General features: G+C 45.2%; 1 protein-coding gene across 1 annotated transcript in view; it reads left to right on the top strand.

The window, feature by feature from the left end:
* Positions 1 to 22137, top strand: part of CDH20 (cadherin 20) — a 759598-nt gene that overhangs the window by 673320 nt on the left and 64141 nt on the right. The window lies entirely within an intron of this gene.

The raw sequence follows: 22137 nt of genomic DNA, 5'->3' as shown, positions 1-22137 counted from the left end.
ACACATTTATACGTATTGCTAGTTAGCAGTGCCTAGCCTAAAAAGTTGCTAGGGAGGTATCTAAAATGTGGTTCTTGGCAATTTGAATTGCCTACTCAAAATTACAGCTGGTCACCTTATTTTTTTTTGTAGAAGGCAGACAGGAATATTGGTGGACTGACAGAAAATCAGATCAGTCAGATAAGATTTTTAAGTCAATGATGCCTAAAATAGACTTCTTTTTTTAATATACTGTACGTGTTCTATCCATGATTTTCACAAAGACAACACATAACCATTATAGTCTATTGGGCTTTTCACCTGTCCGTGTTTTTGTAGTCCAGTACTTCAGTGAAAAGCCATCGTAGGTATATCTCTATGTATGTACCGCCGGCATGTGTCAGCTCTCAGCTGAGCGCTAAGCCGCCGGCATGTCAGGGCGCTCAGCTGAGCGCCCGACCGCCGGCATGTGTCAGCTCTCAGCTGAGCGCTCAGCCGCCGGCATGTCAGGGCGTTCAGCTGAGCGCCAGACCGCCGGCATCTGTCAGCTCTCAGCTGAGCGCTAAGCCGCCGGCATGTCAGGGCGTTCAGCTGAGCGCTCGGCCGCCGACATGTGACAGCTCTCAGCTGAGCACTCTGCCGCCGGCATGTCAGGGCGCTCAGCTGAGCGCTTTGCCGCCGGCAAGTCAGGGCGCTCAGCTGAGAGCTGTCACATGCCGGCGGCATGTCAGGGCGCTCAGCTGAGCGCTCGGCCGCCGGCATGTTAGGGCGCTCAGCTGAGCGCTCGGCCGCCGGCATGTTAGGGCGCTCAGCTGAGCACTCGGCCGCCAGCATGTCAGGGCGCTCAGCTGAGCGCTCGGCCGCTGTAACTGTACTGTAAAGAAGAAAATAAATAAATAAATACATTTTTACTATGTCTTACTTTCGGGGTACGTCTTACATTAGCCGACCCCCCCAAAACCGCCACTACATCTTACTATCGGGGGTGTCTTACTATCGGGGAAACACGGTATATGGTGAGGAGACATGTTTGTCACTGGGGTCAGACAGGGGGGAGCCACAGGTTACTGGTTTCTAAAGCTTGTCATCCGAGATCGTCCCCAGCTGGCTTTTTAGAGTTTGCTTTCCACAAACATTGCATCATTTCAGAGTTGAATATACATGGAAACAATAATGCTCACCATGATTCAAGCAACATGAATCTTCTGCTAGGTTCAATTTAGTCCCTTCACATTTCATGACATAGCATTATGTCAAGGAGCACATCAGACATGTGCGCTTCAAATCGCTGCAGAAACACTGCATAATGGATGCAGTTTTTTTGTAGAAAAAAGCCGATTTCATGCACTATCGCTGCTGCCCCCACCAGAGACAGAGTGGGAGCTGCATCCATAGCGCACGGAATAATTGACATGCTCATTTTATGAACGCACAGATTTGGGTCAATATTTTAGCAGCCAAATCGCTGTGTTCATAAAAGCATCGTGCGCACGTATCATGCACAATCTACATAGATTGTCCAGGGGATGCAGGACGCATGCATTTACGCTGCAGTGCAATACGCAGAATAAATGCATGCAATTATGCAACGTGCGCATGAGCCCTAACCGTTATCCAGCTCAGACAATGTGATCACTCGGAGCCATTGGGTTCCTAATATAACTAGGGGCTGACTGAAGGTCTTTGTGCCTGTGTCTTTGTGACTGTCAATTAACAGAGAACAGTAGAGATAGGTGATAAAGCCGCGCCACAGATCACTTCAGGAACAGTAAGATTAACGTATCTTTATTGGCATAGGTCTATGCGTTTCAGGAGCCCCGCTCCCTTCCTCAGGACCGTGAAGAACCAAGAGACATCAAATCTAAAATGGTGTCCACTGACATACATTAAATAACCCCAATGACGTCACAGGGACCATCCCTCATGAAAAAAACGAGCGGGAAGAACACGTTGCATCAAAAAAATGACATCATATAAGCATTTGCATATACTAATCAAAAACCACTGTGTGCAAAAAACATTAAAGATATTAAAAACATGAAACATATCTACAGATCAACAATGTGAAAAAGAACAATCATCAAAGCTTAGTCTTTGTTGACTCAGAATATATGAAGAAACTGCGTTAAAAAATGGAATAAAACACCGATAAAGGAATGATGTGTAAATAAAAAAGTGTGTTAAATATGTGTGAAATATGTATGTACGCGTTTCAGGAGCCCCGCTCCCTTCCTCAGGACCGTGAAGAACCAAGAGACAATTGTTGATGTCTCTTGGTTCTTCACGGTCCTGAGGAAGGGAGCGGGGCTCCTGAAACGCGTACATACATATTTCACACATATTTAACACACTTTTTTATTTACACATCATTCCTTTATCGGTGTTTTATTCCATTTTTTAACGCAGTTTCTTCATATATTCTGAGTCAACAAAGACTAAGCTTTGATGATTGTTCTTTTTCACATTGTTGATCTGTAGATATGTTTCATGTTTTTAATATCTTTAATGTTTTTTGCACACAGTGGTTTTTGATTAGTATATGCAAATGCTTATATGATGTCATTTTTTTGATGCAACGTGTTCTTCCCGCTCGTTTTTTTCATGAGGGATGGTCCCTGTGACGTCATTGGGGTTATTTAATGTATGTCAGTGGACACCATTTTAGATTTGATGTCTCTTGGTTCTTCACGGTCCTGAGGAAGAGAGCGGGGCTCCTGAAACGCGTAGACCTATGCCAATAAAGATACGTTAATCTTACTGTTCCTGAAGTGATCTGTGGCGCGGCTTTATCACCTATCTCTACTGTTCTCTGTTATCTGCCGTCGGGTGGCTGCTGCCTGGATCAACGATTCTCATGCTGTCAAAGGGGTTGTGACTTGCACAACTCCATCTGGTGAGTATTCACTCCCCATCCCTCACCCCATATTATTGGGGTAATACCCTATCTGCGCTTTTTTTTCCACAGTTCTATACAGTTTGTGACTGTCAAGTCATTTTTTCTGTGATGTCCAGACTATGGCTGGGTGTCGTAGAAGACTGTCATTTTCACTGTACACAGCCATACTGTGGTATTGTTATATATTGTACAATCAATCAGATGATTGCATGTTCAAGTCCTCTAAGGAGATTAAAAAAGTAAGGAAAAAAAGTTATAAAAAAAATATAAAAATACGAATCACCCCCTTTTTCGACAGATTACAAAAAAGAAATGTACACAATTAAAAATATACATATACATCAAGAGAAGTTTCAAAATCTTTCAAAATATCAGTAAACGCCAGAAAAAATATCAAAACACCACAGTTGCAGTTTTTCAGTCGCCACAATCACACTGAAGAATGCAATAGGAGCCAATCACAGCATACTATTTTCCTTTATATTATATAAATGAAAAAACACCAGCTTGCTAGGCAAAAAAAAGCCCCTAAATGTCCATGGATGCTGATATATAGAAAGTTATACTGTATACTGCAGGGCTGCCACTAGGAATTTCAGGGCCCCATACTGGCAAAATTTTCAGGCCCCCTTTGGACTCCGCCCAGGATCCACCCCTGCTCCTCCTCCACCCCTCACTGCCACCCTTGGAAAAACGTGTGTATATATATATATATATATATATATATATATACACACACAGTATATATATATATATTAATAATGTGAATATATACCCACCCCCCCCGGGCACATGCGGGTATATATGTTCCCAGCCTGGTTTCTGACCCTTCCTGGTGAATATGTCCTCCTCCCGGTATATATGTCAACAGATTGGTAAATCATATACATCATGTAGGAGATGCTGAAGATACGTACATCACAGAAGGGACTGGGGGCATATCTATACACATCACAGGAGGGACTGGGGGCATATATATACACATCACAGGAGGGACTGGGGGCATATATATACACATCACAGGAGGGCCTGGGGGCATATATATACATCACACGAGGGGCTGGGGACGTATACACACATCACAGGAGGAGCTGTAAACATACATACACACACATCACAGCAGGGGGGGCTGGGGACATGTATATACATCACAGGAGGGGCTGGGGACATATACACACATCACATCAGGAGGGACTGGGGGCATATACACACCACAGGAGGGGCTGAGGCTCGGACAGTACTGGCGGTGGCACAGACAACACTAGAGGGGCACAAACAGGACTGGAGGACATGAAGAGGACTGAGGGGAGGGTGGCTCACAACATCGGGAGGCAGGAGGCCCACAGGAGAGGCAGGAGGCCCACAGGAGAGGGGCAGGAGGCCCACAGGAGAGGGGCAGGAGGCCCACAGGAGAGGAGCAGGAGGCCCACAGGAGAGGGGCAGGAGGCCCACAGCAGAGGGGCAGGAGGCCCACAGCAGAGGGGCAGGGGGCCCACAGCAGAGAGGCAGGGGGCCCACAGCGGAGGGGCAGGGGGCCCACAGGAGAGGGGCAGGAAGCCCACAGGAGAGGGGCAGGAGGGCCACAGCAAGGAGGCATGAGACCATGGGCCGGAGGTTTCCCACCCGTGATCTAGCTGAAGCAAGGCAGGGGTCAGCAGGCCTGCAGTCGGGGGGCCTGTGGTCGGCGAGCTTGCGGCCGGCAGGTCTGTGGTCGGCGGGCTTGTGGTCGGCGGGGCCTGTGGTTGGTGGGTCTGCGGGCTTGCGATCGGCGGGGCCTGTGGTCAGCGGGTCTGTGATTCGGCAGTCGGCGGGTCTGCGGGCGGCCCCAGGCAGAGCTTAGCGGGCCCCCCTCGGGCTGGGATCAGCAGGCGGGCCTCTCCACCACCTCACCACCCCGACGATCGTCTTCAGCTTACTGCGCTTACCTGTCCCCGCCGGATGCCAGGTCCTCGCCACCTCCGCGTTGTACGCAGCACTGTGATGAGGCGCAGAGTGATGACCTCATCACAGTGCTGTGTGATGATGCGCCGCCTCCCTGCTCTACTCGCTTCCGGCCACATGGCTAATGCGATGTCCTAGAAGGGCTTCGCCTGCAATTTAGCCATGTGTGTAGTGGAAGAAACAACACGGCCGGGCCCCTCTGCTGCGCCTGTGACTGGGGCCCGGTGAAAAGAAGGGGCCCGTCCTGCCTGGGGCTTAACAAACCCAAGTAATTACCCCGGGCCTGACCGGGCCCGGTACACCAGGCACAGTAGTAATGCCCTGATGGTGGCCCTGGTGAACTGTATATAGGGTCTCGGAAAATGGTTACACAAGCCATTATTTTTTTCTTACAAAATTCAGAAATTTATTAAGCCAATAAAATAATAAAAAAGCTGTACGTTTGGTTTCTCCTATACTCGTACTGACTTGGAGAATTAAGTTTTCAGGCCATTTTAACTGCCGTAAAAATAAATCCCAATTAAACAATGGTGGAATTGAATTTTTTTTTTTCACCATTTCACTGCACTTGGATTTTTTTTTACCATTTACTCTATGTGGTAAAATTAATGGTGTCATTGAAAACAACAAACCCGACCTGCAAAAAAGAAGCCTTTTGTCAGTGAAAAAAATAAAAAGTCATTGCTTGTTAACAAAGTGAGGAAAAAAATGAAAACACAAAAATAAATATTAGCTGCGGAGAGAAGGGGTTAAGCTTGTGCATGATTTACTAAACCAAAAATTGTAATCCAGTTGATGTGATCAATAATCAAAATCATGTAATGTCTGAAAATATACAATTTCATATATTATGTGCCTAATGCTCAGAGTCTTTTTATTATTATAATGATAATCATGCAAGCAGAAACCAAAAGAACCCTGTTATAGGCATTAGAGTCCAACCTGCACAAATACAAATTGCTTCCATCATTGTACCAATCCTTCTCTTGCCAAATGAGCAGTTTTCTTTTAGTGGAGTTAAAATATATTACATATAATATATATATTCATACATTGAACAAAAATATAAACGCAACACTTTTGTTTTTGCTCCAATTTTGCATGAGCCGAACTCTAAGGGGTACTTTGCACACTATGACATCGCAGCTGCTGAGTGTCCTCCTTAGGTAGTCCTGGTATGATGTTACAATCCTGGCAGCCGGAGTGGAAATCCCTAGGCTGTGGATATGGTCTCCAACCGGAACCGGAGTCCCTAGATTGAAGCCATAAGATATCCTGATCCTCTAGTCAGCTCCTAAGAGCTTAGACTGGATCCATCAGCATCCATCAACCTTCATCAACCTGGTGGCTTAAAGAAATCCCTTTTATAGCCACAGCCTTCCACTTGGATACAATGCGTCTTCTTCGATTGGTTGGACAAGATCGCCTCTCCCATTGGATGAATCTCAAGCTGCATGGACAATGTTCATCCAAATGATGTCTACAGAAAGACAGGGTATACATGAAGTCTGGAGTGCACAGACTAGATAATGGCTACTAAGGTAATCACATTAGCAATACACAACTACAATACAATGATTACTGGAAGAGCCTGGAGAGACAATAGCTAAGCAAACATGACTTAGCACACAGAAGAACAATACGTCTGGCTGAATGTTAAGAAACTTTAACCCATGAGAGGCATTGGGTGTCCATGTCGTCACATTCTTAATATTCTTCTTAATAATAGCCAGACATGATAGGCTTCCGATCACCCTTCTCCTCTTGATGGCATTGTCCTTTTTAATGGTGAGGTCAGCAGCAGAGGCTTGCATCTATACACCTCCCTCTGATTACCTCCCCCAAGTTGATCAGTCATATTATGGACAAGCACTAAGGTGGGGTCCATGAGTTGGGCTTACATACATTTCTTATTATCAATCTTCCCCCAGTCAATAGCCACAGTGTGGTTAGGCTTACTCACGGTTCTTGGCTCAGAAGTGGATGCTGGAGACTGGGAATGTGAATTATCCTTGGAAAAGATGTTAGAAAGATCCACATCAGGGTCCTGCTTGGCTTGGAAGTGGGTGATGGCTGCTTCAAACTGACTGGATAGTCCTTGTCCTAGGTCATTCTCCAAAATGACTGGTGTGAGCAGGTAATCCCCAAGCCCCACTTTCACTTCCCTCTGAGTGGTATCCGAAACAACACGCTTGGTGGGGCCATCTATGAACCCCACCTCAACTTCCTCCTGGCTAGTCCCTGAAACAACAGGTGTGGGGAGGCTGTCCATAAACTCCATATGGACCTCTTCCTGGTCAGACCCCAAAGTAACTGGTGTGGGGACGGTGTCCATAAGCTCCACAGCAGCCTTGCTCTGGTCAGTCTCCACAATGACAGGTATAGGGAGACTGTTCACAAGTCCCACATCGATCGCTTCCTGGTTAGTTCCCAAAATACCAGGGGTGGGGATGCTGTTCATAAGCTCCACATCAGCCTTACTCTGGTCAGTCCCCACAATGACCGGTATCGGGAGGCTGTTCACAATCCCCACATGGATCACTTCCTGGTTGGTCCCCAAAATACCAGTTATGGGGAGGCTATCCAGAAGCTCCACCTCGACCTTTCCCTGGTCGGTCCTTAGGTCCAACTGCACACATGCCAGAGGGACGTCTGAGCACTGGCCCTCAGCCAGGGAGATGGATAATTGGGAATCTGGTAAATGGTCTTCTGGGGAAACAATATCTGGGCTTACCAGAGTGATGGAAGATCCAATGTCTCGAAGTCCCTGAGCCTGTATATCACCGACCTTGACCGTCTGGATGTGGGGATGGAGGTTGGCTGGTGTACGGTGTCCGGCCTGCCGTAGGGTGTGGACTGGATAAACCACTTCCTCAGCTATTGGTGTTTCTTGGGAGTAGCATTCCTCAGGTCTCGTTGGTTCATCTCGGCATATGTTGACTGGTTGGAGTGGCAGACGGGCTCCAAGCATGCGGCCTCTTTGTTTTGGTCCAGCTTCTGCTGGGTAGCGGGACCATCTTTCTCGAGCGGCTGGTGCTAGCAGTACGGCAGCTGGAATCCCATAAACATATTCCAGAACCCAAGCCCTCTCTTCTCTTGAGGATCTAGGCCCCAATGCATCCAACAACGCTGTGGCTTGGGCCATTTTGGACAAAGTTGATTCCCGATTGTCACTAGATCTATGATGTTGCACATAGTTTAAATCCTCTGGGTCAATATCGGCGGGATCCTCATCGTCCTCTGCATCATTCTGGGCATCCCAACGGACTAATTTCTGGATCAAGTCCGACCTAGTCTCAGCGTTCCAGTAGATAATCTTTCGCCTCTGGCACAGATCCTGTAGCATCCATTTACTGCTGCGGTTGTAACTCCTCTTTGGTCCTTATCCCATGGCTGAGCTGGTGGGGTTGGACATGGCAGCGTCCGAAACCTGAATGCCTCCCCTATGGCCTGCTGAGTATGCTTATGTGCCTCCCTGGTTGTTGAGCCCTGGACGGTGTCCACGAACACCAGTCCGCTGCAGCTCCCCTGGGTAAACCAGGCTGAGTAGTATCTCACTGCTGCCACCAATTGTGGAGACACGGGGCTCAGTGGGTGCTCTCATCCACTAAAACCCGCCGCCTTTAGAAAGACTGCGTGGCTCAGGGCTCATCCCAACTGAACGCCGGCCTCCTTAACCTTAACACTACTCAGACAACACAGGGTGAGGGAACCACAATAATTAGACTTTTTTGGATCCCCAAACTATTAACGGCACATAACACATAACCAGCAAAACACAAATGTAACAGGCAACAGAGTCTCACCCTTCCACTGGCTCACCAGGGATTTAGAATGTCCATGCCTCAGAGGTTCCAGGGCTATTTACTCCAATCCAGCAGCACCCCGCTTTTGGCGGGCACCCACCGAGAAAAGAATAATGCCAGATTTAGGAAGCTGTGTGAGGTCTGCAAAGTCTGTACCAGGTGACTGAACTGTCCCAACCTGAGTGTCCTCCTTAGGTAGTCCTGGTATGATGTTACAATCCTGGCAGCCGGAGTCGAAATCCCTAGGCTGTGGATATGGTCTCCAACCGGAACCGGAGTCCCTAGATTGAAGCCATAAGATATCCTGATCCTCTAGTCAGCTCCTAAGAGCTTAGACTGGATCCATCAGCATCCATCAACCTTCATCAACCTGGTGGCTTAAAGAAATCCCTTTTATAGCCACAGCCTTCCACTTGGATACAATGTGTCTTCATCGATTGGTTGGACAAGATCGCCTCTCCCATTGGATGAATCTCAAGCTGCATGGACAATGTTCATCCAAATGATGTCTACAGAAAGTATACATGAAGTCTGGAGTGCACAGACTAGATAATGGCTACTAAGGTAATCACATTAGCAATACACAACTACAATACAATGATTACTGGAAGAGCCTGGAGAGACAATAGCTAAGCAAACATGACTTAGCACACAGAAGAACAATACGTCTGGCTGAATGTTAAGAAACTTTAACCCATGAGAGACACTGGGTGTCCATGTCGTCACATGTGCCCACTCAAGTTGATTACGACGACGAACTGCAGTGAGGTGGAAACCCCAATGAAGATGATGAGCAGCAGATGTGCTTACCTGAGACTGACAGTTTGTGGAGAAATTCTTTGGTTATGTTAACCTGATAATTGCAGCAGCTGTCCAGGAGGCTGGTCTCTGATGATCTTGGTGGTGAAGTTGCTGTATATTAAGGTGCTGGGCTGGTTACACGTGGTCTGTGGTTGTGATTGTAAGGCCGATTGTATGTACTATCAAATTCTCTGAAATGCCTTTGGAGATGGCTTATGGTAGAGAAATGAACATTCAATTCAGTGACAACTGCTCTTCTGGACATTGTTGCAGTCAGCATGCCAATTGCACGCTCCCTCAAAACTTGCAACAATTGTAGCATTGTGCTGTGTGACAAAGCTGCACAGTTTATTGTTGCCCTTTTTGTGGAAAGCCTAATGCACACCTGTGCAATTATCATGCTGTCTACACAACATCTTGATATGCCACACGGTGAGGTGGATGGATAATCTCTGGAAAAAGAAGTTCTCACTTAGGCCCCTTTCACATGTCAGTGATTCTGGTACGTTTGTGCTTTTTTTTAAACGTACCAGAATCACTGACATACGCAGACCCATTATAATGAATGGGTCTGCTCACACGTCAGTGATTTGTCACTGCACGTGTCTCCGTGCAGCGTACCCACGTGTGCGTGATTGCTGCACGGAGACATGTCCATTTTTTTCTGGCATCACTGATGTTCCACGGACCACGCAGTGGTGTGGTCCGTGAAACACGTGCCAGAAAAAAACGTGCTTTTCAAATAATAAACATTTTAACTCACCCGGCGTCCAGCGATGTCCTCTGCAGCCCATTCTCCCTGATCCTTCTGTGCCGGCTGATTACTGTCGCGCATATTCATTATGCGCGAAACAGCCGACCCGGATGCAGCTCTTGCAGGGGTCACCGCCGGCCGGATGCTGCGGCGCGGGAGGATTCAGCACCACGGACAGCGGGAGCGGGCGCAGGTGAGTGAATCTCTAAGTGCAATCATGGGCCACGGAGAACGGAGCCCGGATTGCACTTAGACAACCCATGTGTGCCGTGATTTTCGGCACACGCAGGGACATGTGCGTGTTTTACACGCCAGTGAAAAACGTCTGTGTTTTTCACTGACGTGTGAAACGGGCCTAACTCAGATTTAAACAATTTTTTCGGTCAGTGTATATATACACTGGTGTGAACCAAGCTTTAGGTGTACTTGTGAAATGCAGTGGGGTGCCTAGGTTTTCATACATTGCATTACTATAGAAAACACTTCATAGATGTCAATACCCTATCAAACCATCTACTGAAATGTCAGCAAAGAATGATGGAAGATTTCAGCTCAAAGGGATAAATTGTTAATGCCACTCTGGACAATAATGCAGTTGTAGCTAATGATCAGTACATAATAAGTAATACATTTTATTTATGAGGTTACATAACCTTTAGTGTATCAAATTAATAAAATGTAAAAAAAAAACCAAAAAAACAGATCTAGGTAATGAAAACATTATTTGGAAGCCAGTAAGAAGAGGTTCAGGTGGCCATATTTCGTGGTTTGTATATGAACCTCAATGCAGAGACTGAAATCAATTTTCCTAACTCATACTTAAGGCTGCTTTACACGCTGCGACATCGCTAGCGATGTTGCTAGCAATCGCACCCGCCCCCGTCGTTTGTGCGTCACGGGCAAATCGCTGCCCATGGCGAACAATATCGTTAGGACGTGTTAAACGGACTTACCTTCCTAACAATGTTGCTGAGGCCGGCGAACAACCTCTTTTTTAAGGTGGAGGTTCATGCGGCGTCACAGCGATGTCACACAGCGGGCCACCAATAGAAACAGAGGGGCGCAGAGCAGCCGCATTAACGACATGCCCATCTCGTTGCCGGAGGACGCAGGAACGCTGTTGTTCGTCGTTCCTGGGGTGTCACACGTAGCGATATGTGCTGCCTCAGGAACGACGAACATCCCGCGTCCAGAAAGAGCAACGATATTTTGAAAATGAACGACGTGTCAACGATCAACGATTTGGTGAGTATTTGTGATCGTTAGCGGTCGCTCGTAGGTGTCACACGCAACGACGTCGCTAACGAGGCCGGATGTGCGTCACGAATTCCATGACCCCGACGACATATCGTTAGACACGTCGTTGCATGTAAAGCGGCCTTTAGAGTCTCATACAGTCAGATCCAGAAATATTTCGACAGTGACATAAGTTTTGGCATTTTAGCTATCTACCAAAATGTATTCAAGATAGAATACATATTGAATAGATTATTGAATAGATTGAATAGATATTCAAGATATAATCAATATGGGCTTAGAGTGCAGACTTTCATTTTAATTTGAGGGTATTCACATCCTAATTAAAGTAAGAGTTTAGGAATAACAGCTCTTTAATTTGTAGCTGCCTCTTTTTCAAGGGAGCAAAAGTAATTGAATAGCTATCTAAAAAGCTCTTTAATAGACTACATGGGCTATTCCCTCATTAATCCATCATCAATTAAGCAGGTAGATGGTCTAGAGCTGATTTCAGGTGTGGCATAAGCATTTGTAAGCTGTTGCTGAAAACTCAAAACATGAGGTCAAATGAGCTCTCACTTTAAGAGAAACAGACCATCATTAGGCTAAAAAAAAAAAAAATTATCAGAGAGATAGCAGAAATACTATGGGTAGCCAAATCAACAGTTTGATACAGTCTGCAAAAAAAAAAGAGTACACTAGTGAGCTTGGGAACTCAAAATGGCCTGGACGTCCCCAGAAGACAGCAGTGGTAGATGATTGAAGAATTCGTTCCTGGTGAAGAAAACCCTTTTTCACAATATCAGTGCAAAAAAATAGAAAAAACGTTCAACTCACCCTTTCTATGGTCCAAGTCAGGATCGATGTTGGTGCACGGAGCTACCCTGGCTTCAAGCAGAACCATAGCAAGTAAAATTGTAAATGGTTTCCAGTACTTCAAAAAAGATAAAACTATTTACTGAAGTTATATTAAAAAAGTCTATACATTATGAAAAACAGTGAGGGGGACACATTAAGCGAAATCAGACATGTTTCAGCTGATAGCGCCTTAATCCTTTTTTAATATAACTTCAATAAATAGTTTTAACTTTTTTGAAATGCTGGAGACCATTTACAATTTTTCACAATATCCTCTCAACTGGAAAACACTCTGCAGGAAGAAGAACTTCATCTAAGTGTCTAAAGCAGGCTTTACACTCTGCGACATCGCTAGCATCGGCTAGCAATGTCGAGCGCTATAACACCTGCCCCCGTCGTATGGCCGATATGTGGTGATCGCTGCCGTAGCGAACATTATCGCTCCGGCAGCATCACACGCACATACCTACTCTGCGACGTCGCTCTGGCCGGCGAACCGCCTCCTTTCTAAGGGGGCGGTTTGTGCGGCATCACAGCGACGTCACACGGCAGCCGTCAAATAGAAGCGGAGGGGCGGAGATGAGCGGGATATAAACATCCCACCCACCTCCTTCCTTCCTCATTGCCGGTGGATGCAGGTAAGGAGATGTTCATCGCTCCTGCGGTGTCACACATAACGATGTGTGCTGCCGCAGGAACGACAAACAACATCGCTAAAAAGCAGAAATTGATTTTTTATTTCAGGACGACCTCTCCGCGGCAAACTATTTTGCCCTCTTTTGCGATCGTTTCAGATCGCTCTTAAGTTTTACACACTGCGATATCATTAATGATGCCGGATGTGCGTCACAAACAACGTGACCCCGATGATAATTCATTAACGATATCGTAGCGTGTAAAGCCCACTTAAGTCTACTATAAAGAGAAGACTTCATGAGAGCAAATACAGAGGGTTCACCTCAAGGTCCAAACCATTAATAAGCTTACAAAATAGAAACAACAGATTGGAATTTGCCAAAGAAAAACCATCTAAAGAAGCCAGCCCAGGTCTGGAAAAAACATTCTTTGTACAGATGAAACTAAGATCAACCTGAAAGTATGGAGTATGCTTGGAATGACTCATGAGCTAAAGCACAGCACATCCTCTGTAACACATGGTGGAGGCAGTGGGATGGCATGGGCATGGATGACTTTCAATGGTACTAGGTCACTAGTGTTTATTGAGCATGTGACTGAAGACCGAAGCAGCTGGAAGAATTCTGAACTTCAATTGGCTATACTTTCTGCTCAGATTTAAGAATGTGCAGCAAGGTTGATTGGACGGCACTTCACAGTACAGATGAATAATGACTCAAAACATACTACAAAAAACACAGGAGTTCTTTAAGTCAAAAAAGTGGAATATTCTGCAATGGCTGAGTCAATCACCAGATCTCAACCCCATTGATCATTCATTTCACATGCTTAAAGGGAATCTGTCATTAGGTCTTTACTATGTAAGCTGCAAACAGCATGCTGTAAGGGGTACTTTGCACACTACGACATCGCAGCTGCGATGTCAGTGGGGTCAAATCGAAAGTGACGCACATCCGGCTTCGCTGTCAATATCATAGTGTGTAAAGCATTTTTGATACGATTCACGAGCGCAAAAGCGTCGTAATCGTATCATCGGTGTAGTGTCTGACATTTTCATAATTGCGCAGCAGCGACGGTACGTTGTTGTTCCTCATTCCCCTGCGGCAGCACATATCGCTGTGTGAGAAGCCGCAGGAGCGAGGAACATCAGCTTACCTGCTTCACTGCGGCTCACGCCGGCTATGCGGAAGGATGGAGGTGGGCGGGATGTTTACGTCCCGCTCATCTCCGCCCCTCCACTTCTATTGGTCGCCTGCCATGTGACGTCGATGTGACGCCGCACGACCCGCCCCCTTAGGAAGGAGGCGTGTCACCGGCCAGAGCGACGTCGCAGGGAAGGTGAGTGCATGTGAAGCTGCCGTAGCGATAATGTTCGCTACGGCAGCGATCACAAGATATCGCTGCTGCAACAGGGGCGGGTACTATCGCGCTCGGCGATGTCGCAGTGTGCAAAGTACCCCTTACTGTACATTGGGAAACTACCCAATGTAACTCCATACATAAGGCACTGTATGAGCATGCTAAAGTGAATGGTTCTGAAGAGACATAGAACTACCGGGAACTGGAAAATCTAGCAATCCATCAGAATTTAAATACATTGCACTATATACACATTGATAAAATACAATAGACAATACTATTATTGCTGGGAGTGCTCCTCTAAGTTTTCATTCATGGTTTGTTCATCTCTTTCTTATGCCTGCATTGATGTTCTTCCTTACTTTTTTAAGAAGTCCTTCAGATGATTTAATTCTAACATATTAAGATCTTTATCTTGTCTAATGTGTGTTCTTCTTCACTACACAAAACACAACAATATAATGCGCAGCACACTCCTTACATAATACCTCCTCTCCACTATCATCAAAGACTTCCATATTATTTGCTCTATTCTTCACTATTGTTTTTCCCTCCTTCTCTACTCTAATTACTTTCCTGGCAGTGAATACTACTGGCGTCCTGTCCCTGTAATTATCTAAGTCCCGCTTCCCTCTTACAATCCATTTCCAAGTCTCTGTTTTAATTCTATAAATAATCTGTCTCATAGTCATTAGCTAAAAACTGACATAAGTACATCAAATTCCTGAGTGCACCTCGTTGAAAAGCTGCAGCTGCAAAAGCTCGAGGAAGTGCAAAAAAAGTTAACCCAAGGAACCTGTAATAAATTAGGATAACAGATCATTGTTAACAAAAACAAAAAAAAAATGGACATTGGACTTTTATACTTTCATGAGAGGTGCAGAGATAGAAAGTGCACACAGGCATATCGGGGACCAAAAAATCCCCTTTCACATACAGTTGAAACTAGAAGTATACATACACTAGCTAAAAAGACATATATGCATGTTTTTCTCGCCATCTGACATGAAATCAGAATAAACCTTCCCGTTTTAGGTTGATTAGGATTACCAAAATTACCAAAATTATTTGTATTGCCAGATGCAAAATGCCAGAATAATGAGATGGAGAATATTTTAAGGCATTTTTTTATTACTTTCTGCAAAGTCAAAAGTTTACATACACTAAGGCGGGCTTTGCACACTACGACATCGCAGGTGCGATGTCGGTGGGGTCAAATTGAAAATGACGCACTTCCGGCATTGCATGCGATATCGTAGTGTGTAAAGGCTCGATGATACGGTTAACGAGCGCAAAAGCATCGTAATCGTATCATCGGTGCAGCGTTGGCGTAATCCATGATTACGCTGACGCGACAGTCCGATGTTGTTCCTCGCTCCTGCGGCAGCACACATCGCTGTGTGTGAAGCCGCAGGAGCGAGGAACATCTCCTACCGGCGTCACTGCGGCTTCCGTAGGCTATGCGGAAGGAAGGAGATGGGCGGGATGTTTACATCCCACTCATCTCCGCCCCTCCTCTCCGATTGGCCGCCTGGCGTGTGACGTCGCTATGACGCCACATGACCCGCCCCCTTAACAAGGAGGCGGGTCGCCGGCCAGAGCGACGGTCGCAGGACAGGTGAGTCCATGTGAAGCTGTCGTAGCGATAATGTTCGCTACGGCAGCTATCACAAGGAAATCGCTGCTGCGACGGGGCGGGTACTATCGCGCTCGGCATCGCAGCATCGGCCTGCGATGTCGCAGCGTGCAAAGTACCCCTAAGAGTACTATGCCTTTCAACAATATGAGACAGCCCATATGCTGATGTCTTGTCTTTGGAAGCTTCTAATAGGTTTATTGGCAACATCTGAGTTAATTAGAGACACATCTGTGGATGTATTTTATTGCAAACCTGAAACACATTGCTTCTTTGTGTGTCATCATGGGAAAGTCAAAAAAATTAGCCAGGATCTCAGGAAGAGAATTGTGGACTTGCACAAGTTTGGTTCATTCTTGGGTGCAATTTCTAGATACCTGAAGGTACGTTGTTCATCTGTGCAAACAATTATATGTAAGTACATTCAAGATGGGAATGTCCAGCCATAATACCGCTCAGGAAGGAAACAGGTTGTGTACCAAAGATGAAAGTGCTTTGGTCAGACATGTGCATATCAACCCAAGAACAAAAGCAAAACACCTTGTGAAGATGCTGGAGAAAGCTGGTAAGAGTGTGTCCTTATCCACAGTGAAACGAGTACTGAATCAACATGGGCTGAAATGCCACCCTGCCAGGAAGAAGCCATTACGCCAAAAGAAATATACAAAAAGACAGAAAAATGCTTGGTACCAAATACTAATGAAATGTATGTAAACTTTTGACTTTGCAGAAAGTAATAAAAATGCCTTAAAACATTCTCTCCGTTATAATTCTTGCATTTGGGAAATAATTTTGGTCATTCTAATTGACGTAAAACAGGAAAGGTTTATTCTGATTTCATGGCATATAGTGAGAAAAACATGCATATCTGTCTTTTTAGATAGTGGATGGAAACTTCTGGTTTCAACTGTAAGTACAGACTAGTATCAAGAATGGCACATGGTAGATGTTTGTGGACATACTTCCCTAATAGCAGACCATGCGGTAAGACAATGTAATACAAGAAATATATTACTTAATATATAATAAAATCTAAAAGAAACACTTGCAATTTCTGGTTTCCTGGTTATTCTCCCATATCAACATGATATGTAAATAATTCTCTGCCGGACAATTAGTGTTGTAAGATGGTATCTTCTAATATGTTAACTAGACAAATACATTACAAATTATTTGACATTGCTAAACTCCTTAAGGACACTGCCTAGTTTGGTATCTAATGATGCAGGGGGTTTTTTGTTGGCTTGTTTTTTTATACATCATAGTTGTATTACAGCTTCTATTCTGTGGGACGAGGACTGCCCCATAGAGAGGGACACAGAGACGTATTCCTTTGAGTGATAATATTGGAGTATAAGCTGCACCCAAAGGACGAGGAGTAGTGAAAACACATGGAGCTTTGTATGTGAAGTCTGTGAGTTACAAGTGAGAAGGCCCAAGAGTACACCATATTGCCAGATAAGCAGTAATGTGAGGAGACTGAGGGTGGTGAAATCAAGAATGTACTGAGCTAAATTGGAAGTGGCATATGGACTGTGGAAAGTAAAGGACCTGCTGAAGTCACTGCCTAAAGGCAATGTAAAGTGTTTGAAGTGCAAGGTTATAGCTAGAACAGATACAAACTATCCACCTCTGCACAAGTTGTTGCCCCTTGGGAATATGTTTGTAACTATCAAGCATGTTGCCTCATAAAGGGGTTTTCCAGTTTTAGAAAGCCCCCTGTACCCTGGCAGAAGTTTGTTTTAGAGTCTCAGCCAAAGCTCCCAGTGTCTGTTATTTTAGCTATCACTGACATCATGATGACAGTGCTACAGTCAATAACAGAGCTCAGCAGCACTGCCCAAGATGGCAGCACAAGCCACTCAGAGCTGCTAAACTTTGCAATTGACATGATATTAGCACTCAACGTAATAACAGATACAAGAAGACGTTCAGCACAAAACCCAAGAAGGTTAAAGCGTGACCACAGCATTTTATTTTCCACTGCTGTAGTGGTGCTTTACATATAAGACACTTTAGTGATGCCGCTCTGGTCCCGCGGTGCCATCTTGTGCCTATACTTTCTGACTGGCCAGAAGTCAGAAGTTATTTATAACTCTATGAGAGCTAGAATGAGGTCAGATCAAGGCTCCCGTAAAGATGCACTGAAAAGAGACCTCCGGCGCGCTCTATGAAACACTGGAGCTGCCGGCTAGACACTTTGCCGTGCAGACCGACTGGAGTGCAGCAAGGAAAGCATGAAGGATGGCGGAAGATGAGTACAGGACAGGGCTCAGTGGACTTAGATTTAAAGCATCACTACAGAGGTGCAATTGAAAAAACTCTGTAATTGTGCCTTAAGAAAAGTACATTTTGCTTTTTTAAAACAAACTGCAGCTGGGGAACATGCTTGACAATTACACACTATCTCCCAAGGGGCAACAGCTTGAACAGAGGTAGACAGAAATAATTTTTTTAAAGGAATGTGTTTGTTTTGCCATAAAATATTGGAGCAACATGTAGGGTACGAGACCCTCAATATGGCGATGTGTCACTTAATTAAGCTATGTTTTGCTGTTTCAACATTGAATATGGTGTTTTATCAGCAGAAGATCATCATTACAGGACAACTGGCCTCCTGCATCTTAAGGTCCAGTCACACTAAGCAACTTACCAGCGATCCCAACAATGATAGGGATCGCTGGTAAGTTGCTAGGAGGTTGCTGGTGAGATGTCACACTGCGACACTCCAGCGATCCCACCAGCAACCTGACCTGGCAGGGATCGCTGGAGCGTCGCTACACGAGTTGCTGGTGAGCTCACCAGCAACCAGTGACCAGCCCCCAGCGCCGCGTGGAAGATGCTGCGCTTGGTAACTAAGGTAAATATTGGGTAACCAACCCGATATTTACCTTGGTTACCAGTGCATGGAGCTACACGTGCAGAGAGCAGGGAGCAGCGCACACTGAGCGCTGGCTCCCTGCTCTCCTAGTTACAGCACACATCGGGTTAATTACCCGATGTGTGCTGCAGCTACATGTGCACAGAGCAGGGAGCAGCGCACACCGCTTAGCGCTGGCTCCTTGCTCTCCTACGTACAGCACACATCGGGTTAATTACCCGATGTGTACTGCAGCTAAATGTGCACAGAACAGGGAGCAGCGCACAATGCTTAGCGCTGGCTCCCTGCTCTCCTAGCTACAGCACACATCGGGTTAATTAACCCGATGTGTCCTGCAGCTATATGTGCACAGAGCAGGAGCCGGCACTGACAATGAGAGCGGCGGAGGCTGGTAACAAAGGTAAATATCGGGTAACCAAGGACAGGGCTTCTTGGTTACCCGATGTTTACATTGGTTACCAGCCTCCGCAGAAGCCGGCTCCTGCTGCCTGCACATTCAGTTGTTGCTGTCTCGCTGTCACACACAGCGATCTGTGCTTCACAGCGGGACAGCAACAACTAAAAAATGGCCCAGGACATTCAGCAACAACCAACGACCTCACAGCAGGGACCAGGTTGTTGCTGGATGTCACACACAGCAACATCGCTAGAAACGTCACAAAAGTTGTTCGTTAGCAGCGATGTTGCTAGCGATGTTGCTTAGTGTGACGGGGCCTTTAGTCCAACCACTCCTCCAGCACTAATTAGCAGGTTTCTGTCAATTCACAGTGTACATAGAAAGCTGCTAATCAGTGTTGGGGCAGACAGCTCTGCTAGATCTGCAGCAGAGAAAACAGTGATTCTATCACAACTGCTGCACCCAAGTGACACATCGCTGGAATCAGGATCTCTGCCCTTACATTATGCTGCTGTCAGATTACATGGCAAAAATCTGCTGACAGATTCCCTTTAAGAGACTCTGTAACCAACAAGCATGGTAACTAATTAAGAATAGCGATATTGTTGACTTGTTTCCTCTTCTCTGCATTGCTATCCAATCCTCAGAATAAGTCATCAATTTCAAAGTCCAGGAGAATAAAACAATAAATCAAGTATGCACCTGCTTGTAACGTCTCATCTGAACAGCATGTAAATTGATTGACATTGGATGCCATGATATAAATGCTTCTGTTGCTCAGCTCTAAAGTAAAGATTATGTCCTTGCACGGATCTGACACTTGTTTCATAGAATCGGCTTGCTTTGACATGCACGTGTTCAAGATCATTCCGGTGCAAATGAAACTTCAGTCATGCCATTTAGAGAAAGCATTAATATTTCATACACATAAATTGTTTGATTTTCAATTGAGATTTTCACAAATCTCAGGAGACGTCTCCCTTCTGTAATGCACTTGACTATGACTTTTGGAACAGCAGCCGTCCATGTTGTTGGTATGGTGAAGGTGTTTGTTGTTTTAGGATGTATGAGGTTGAATATGGAGCGCATATTTGTTTTATGCGCTTATTATTTGGTTAAATGCAATGAAAATTCTTTACGAACGCAGACCTCTCTTCTGTATCATTATGTTCACTGATGGTTGTATATATACAGAGCGGGAAACATCTGTTCTCAGGTACCATGGAAACAATGCTTCCTCTTCAGCACATTATTGTGACGGAGCTAAAAGCTTGCCTAATTAAACAGCCGGCCAATCAGGCTTACATGATTTCAATCATTTTTGGAACATGGCTAACTTATTGCTTAGGTGCTTCATTCAGTGTTTACTGACCCTACAGTAAAGTCTGATTTATTTTCCTGCCAGAGACATAAGATAATTACCGGCTAAAAGATCTTTGGCCGGCAATTAACACCATCAAGCCGTACAATAACATGCATGGTAGACTTGGCCAAATGTGCGTATTAATCTTTTTACAGGTGGGAAAGGACTGGAGGGAGCAGCTGCCAGATTCCTACCGCGAATGCAAAAGAACTAAACACGAAAAATGTCAACCTAATTGTCAACAAACATGGCCGCTAGGGATGAGGGAATTTATTTGAGTAAAAGTGAATTCTCCTCAAATTTGACAAGGATTTGTATTCTGTAAATTTTTTTTTTTTTTTTAATTTTCTTCATGTACTCATCAAAATGGCAGCAAACTGTGACCAGCATTTTGTTCAACCATAGAAAACGTGTAAAAAAAGATAAGAAAAAAAATAACACCTCATCGTTCACCTGCCCCACCATCCCTGCAACCTGCCATCAGATCCTCTGCACTTCTTCTTTTTGCCTAGTTGGCATTGGAAGTCCCAGCATACAGTCAGTCAGGCCTAAAAGGATCAGTGTGATGGAGAAAGGCTAAGAGAAGAGGCACAGAGGACTGGACGGCGGGCTACAGGGAAGGCAAAACAGGTGAGCAGAGAGGTGAGCATTAGTGATGAGTGAGCACAAAATTGGGTGCTCGATACTAGAATCAAGCATATTTGATCCTTGGAAATGCTCAACTTGAGTGCCAAGCACAATTTGGAGTAAAAGGGTAAATCAAGCATATATTTCCCAAAGATGTGGGTTGTTACACTCGTCACCATTCCCGGTCATTCACATGCAGCAGGCAGCAGACATCACCTGGAAACCTCCTTTCAGTTTTCCCGACCACCAGAGTCCTCATCATTCATGAGCAGCTTGCATCACCTGGCAACTTCCGTTCCATGTGCTCGATCCAAATGTTCCCACCTGGCCAAAGTAACTGAGTTCATCTCGAGTACCCGTACTGGAAAATAAATCTCTCTCTTTTATGGAATGGGGACTTTAGCGAAACTAACCGCACTGTTACTTTGGCCGCAAGGAACATTTGGATGACGGACATGAAACGGAAGTTGCCAGGCGATGTCAGCTACCTGATGCATAAGGAAGATTGGGACTGTGGTGGTTAGAAGATGTGTCAAGGCAGGTAACAGAACAGAAACTCAGATATTTAGTTTGAGCATCCATGGTACTCAATAGAGCACTGAGCGTGCCCAAGCACCCCGATGCTCGATCAAATACCGAGCAGAGCCGAGCATTCTCTTCCATCACTAGTGATACATTCATTTTTTGTTTGTTGTTTTTTAAGTTCTGAATTCTTATTTCCTGGGGTTCAGAGATACCCCAAAAGATAATAAGGAAAGTTCAATTCAGAGCAAGTAACAGGGATGAAAATCAAATTTCCCTCTTAAATTTGCGTGATTCAGTCATGTCTAATATACACTTAACTATGACACTCAACAAGGATAGTAGGAGAATCACAAGGAAATATTCCAAAAATGATCCACTGTTTATGGCTTCCAGGGTTTTCCAGTTATCTAGAGTAGCTGAGCATTGATACCTAAGGCATCAA

Source organism: Anomaloglossus baeobatrachus, chromosome 6 (genome assembly GCF_048569485.1).
Source record: "Anomaloglossus baeobatrachus isolate aAnoBae1 chromosome 6, aAnoBae1.hap1, whole genome shotgun sequence".
In the NCBI taxonomy this organism is placed as follows: domain Eukaryota; kingdom Metazoa; phylum Chordata; class Amphibia; order Anura; family Aromobatidae; genus Anomaloglossus; species Anomaloglossus baeobatrachus.
The sequence above is the reverse complement of the archived record's forward strand: the minus strand, read 5'-3'. Positions and strand labels throughout refer to the sequence as shown.